The sequence below is a fragment of the Nicotiana sylvestris genome, chromosome 8 (assembly GCF_000393655.2).
Source record: "Nicotiana sylvestris chromosome 8, ASM39365v2, whole genome shotgun sequence".
NCBI lineage: Eukaryota > Viridiplantae > Streptophyta > Magnoliopsida > Solanales > Solanaceae > Nicotiana > Nicotiana sylvestris.
In genome coordinates, this window is record NC_091064.1 from 22,124,252 (window position 1) to 22,128,926 (window position 4,675).

The following is a 4,675-nucleotide window of genomic DNA, read 5'->3' on the forward strand; positions in this document are numbered from 1 at the left end:
TAGTCCCAATTAATGGGTTAAACCTCGAGAGAGTAATTACCCTACTTGAACCCTAGTTGCTTGGTCTAATTTGCCTACCCATTTGGTCTCTAGAGAGTCAATTGGGCAAAATTACTCTCTCTACCGAGAGGTGTGAGAGTGGGTAAAATTGTGCAACGGTTATAGCATAAGCCCCAATTATGTTAATCGAACCTTAGTAACATCTACCCGTCAATTAGCCACCTAGGTAGTGTCACGACCCTAGTGCCCTTCTTCTCATTAGATACAACTTAGCAATATTCTCGTAGCATAATTTAGTGTTAATCAATAGTTTTATATAATACGAAAACCCAAAAATGTTTGAGGTGACATTAGGGGTACAAACATATCTCTAGGCTAGATAGACAATCCAACTCCACTACTAGCTCCCTATACCAAATTCATCAAAATCCGGCATCAAATAACCATTCAAATTCCTAAAATCATCTCTCCAATTCTCTTCCATTTTTCCCTAATTTTACACCCCAATTCCCAATTTAGATGATGAAAATCAAGATATAATCATAGAATTTAACCAAAAAACAAGTGAAGAATACTTACCTCAATCACCTCTCTTAAATTGCCTTAAAGAATCGCCCAATTCCGTGGTCTCTAACTCAAAATATGAAAAAATAGGCTCAAACCCTCGATTTTGATATTTAACACTGCTCAGATTTTACTCTTCGCGAACGCGGTAGCGCCCTCGCGTTCGCGAAGCACAACTGCCTCTGATTTGGAAGTCCTTCTACATGAACGCGATTCCCCACTCGCGAACGCGTACCTTAACCAGCTCAACTATCGCGAACGTGACGCCCTCCTCGCGAACGCGATGCATACTCAGATCAAATCTTCGCGTTCGCGGCCTCCCCTTCGCAAACGCGAAGAACAAAATTCATCTGCTCTCAATAACATTTCGCAAACACGATAGCCTTCTCGCGAACGCAAAGAAGGAATTCTCTGCTACAAAGATACCAGAAACCTGCCAACTTCTAAAGCCAACAATTGATCCGTTAACCACCCGAAACTCACCAGAGGCCCTCGGGACCTCAACTGAACATACCAACACATCCCATAATATCATTAAAACTTAGTCGAACCTTCTCATCACTTAAAACAACATCAAAACACCAAATTACCCTCAGATTAAAGCCTAAGAACTTATAAACTCTCAAATTTCACAAACGACGTTGAAACCTATCAAATCACCTCTGAATGACCTGAAACTTTGCACACACGTCACGAATGACACTACGAGCCTACTACAACTTTTGAAATTCCATTTCGACCCTAATATCAAATTTTTCACTGTCGGCCAAAATCGTCAAATTTCCAACTTTCGTCAATCCAAGCCAAATTCTACTACGGACCTCCAAATCATATTCCAGGCGTGCTCTTAAGTCCAAAATCACCCAACGGAGCTAACCAAATCATAAAATCCCAATCCGAGATCATATACTAATAAGTCAAGACTGGGTCAAACCTTTCAAATTTAAAGCTTCAAGCTGAGAATCATTCTTCCGTATCTATTTCGATTAACCTAAAAACCAAAACCGACAATCTACATAAGTCATAATACATCATACGGGGCTAGTCATGCCCGAGAATTGGCGAGCGAAGTGCAAATTCTCAAAATGACCAGTCGGGTCATTACAGAAAGAGTAGTAAGACACAATATTGCCACTGGCTGACTTCGACAAAAATCCTACCAGACTAACTTCACAAAGGTACGAAATAAGGAAAGACTCAACTACCTCCTAACCTACAACCCTAATATTCGACTTCCACAGCTTCCTATCAAGGGCCATGTCCTCGGAAATCTGAAGCCTCACCATCTCATGCCTGATTACCTCTCCCCAATACTTCTTAGGTCGTCTTCTACCTCTTCTCTTGCCCTCCAAAGCCAGCCGCTCATACCTCCTTACGGGAGCATCTGGATTCTCTTGTGTACGTGTCCGAACTATCTGAGCCTCGCTTCCCGCATCTTGTCATCAATGGGAGTCACGCCCACCTTCTCCCGGATATCTTTCATTTCTATATTATCCATCCTAGTGCGCCCGCACATTGACCTCCATATCCTTATTTCTGCTACTTTCATCTTCTAGATATGTGAGTTCTTAATAGGCCAACACTTAGCCTCATATATCATGGCTGGTCTAACCACCGCTTTGTAAAACTTACCTTTGAATATCGGTGGCACTCTCTTGTCACGCAAGACTCCAGATGCCAACCTCCACTTCATTCACCCCCACCCCAATACGGTGTGTGTCATCCTCATTGATCTCCCCTCCCCTCTAGATAACCGACCATGGTACTTGAAATTGCCACTATTTGGGATGACTTGTGATTCAAGCCTCACTTCAACGCCACTTCTCTCGGCTTAGTGCTAAACTTACACTCCAGGTACTCCGTCTTCTTTCTGCTCAGCTTGAAACCCTGAGACTCAAAAGCCCGTCTCCAGACCTCCAACCTATCATTAACACTAGTTCTCGACTCATCAATCAGAACTATGTCATCGGCGAATAACATACACCATGGAACCTCTCCTTGAATATGGCATGTTAACGCGTCCATCACAGGGCAAATAAGAACGGGCGGAGCGCAGAACCTTGGTGTAACCCCATAACAACCGGAATCTGTTCAGAGTCGCTTCCTACTGTCCTAACTCGAGTCTTAGCCCCATCATATATGTCCTTAATTGCCCAAATGTAGGCAACCCGCACGCCTTTTGCCTCCAAGCATCTCCAGAGAACCTCTCTAGTAACATTGTCGTATGCTTTCTCTAAATCAATAAACACTATGTGCAGATCCTTCTTCCCCTCTCTATACTGTTCTATCAACCTCCTAATAAGGTGTATAACTTTCGTAGTAGAACGACCTGGCATGAACCGAACTGGTTATCAGATATAAACACCATCCTTCTCACCCTCGCTTCAATCACCCTCTCCCAAACTTTCATGGCATGACTCAGTAATATATGTAACGTTAAATCTCTTCCCACTCATCTTCTGATGTTCTGCCAATTTCGTGAAGATTATTTCACGTAAAGCACTAAAATTTGGAGAATTAGCAAGCCAGAATAATTTCTTTTTTGGATGCACTACATTTGTACTGAAATTCTTAAAATCGATAATAGGTGGCAAAAGGTTAAACATTAAGAGCTTACAATACTTCCTGCCATTTCTCTATATTTTTCTCTCCTTCTCCATAATGTTTTCTCATTAACATTTATACGCTTCACAATTACTCAAGTAGAAGTAGACGGGGGTTAGATAAGAAATGAAAGATGTATGACGCATTTAGTTTAAAGTTAGTGAATTTATAAGTAATTACAGTTGAAAAATAAAATAAAGAAAATAAAATAAAAATTCTTCAGGCTGAGGCGCGAATATCTCGCTCTCTTTAAGGAGATTCAAGCTCATTGCGGTAGCATCTTCACTAGTTCAGCAGTAATACCGTTGATTTGTTCCCTCCACGATACGATAGCTCGACAACGTCATATGACTCGAACAAACTCTGGACAAGTTGTTGAATCCAAAGCTTCACCAAAATGAACACCTTCCTTCAACCAAAGTAATGACTCCTTTCTTGCCAATTTTATAACCACTGTCTTATAAGAAATAAAGTAATTTAAAATTAAAATGCACTAACACCAACATAAACTTAAGTTGAAAAAGTAGATAAGCTAATTATGAGTAGCAGCACTTTATGTTTATTTCATAAATAGCACCCCCCTCCCCCCACCCTTCCCAATATTAGCATAGTTTTAAAATTCAAAATTGATTTTAAATAAATACTTACCTAGAAATATCAGTTCCTACCTTTATAAATGCACAAATCTAGAACTTAAACTTAATAAGTTTCTAGTGTTCTATTATATTAATAATTATGGATGAAGCCATTTATGAATTTATTTTTTGAAATATTTATTATTTTCGCAGTACGTATTTTAGTGATTAAATTTCTTTCTATGTTATTTTCAACATAATATTTTTTGTTTTAGTTTCATTGATTAAAATGACATATATGTGAGTTATATTTATTTTATTTTCTAAAAGTATGCAAATGAAACAAAATGTAATTTACCTGTTCTCTTTATTTGTAATTGTAACTAAAACCCAGTTTTGTTAGGCAATATGGGCTCATCTTTTGGTGTCTATCCTAAACAAAAGTTATCTTTAATTCTTAAATAGGTTTTACTAAGCATTATATATTCTTCCAATCTGATTTGGTAATTTTGTTTATAAACTATAATATAAAAAATCTGATGTGCTACCACCGCTAAGGAAAATGTTTTACCAAATTTACTGAGAATGAGCTGAATCAAAATTCGAATTACGTTTGTAGAAAATCTTGAAAGGTGGATTAAAAAAACCTAATGTTGTTGTTGATGATCATGAGACTGCAATTATTAATTTATACTATGTTAAAAATTTTGCTATATTTATGTAACATATGCGAATCCTAACAACATTAGTATTTCAATTTAATGTCCTTAGAAAAATATCAAAAATTAACTAATGAAACCAAAATTGTAAAGAGAGTAAGATGATTATATATATATAATAAACTAACAAAAAAAATTGATATGATATGAATTTGAAGAAAAAGATAACCATTTAGCACGTGACCATTAGCCTCAACCATTGTGTGTTACAAT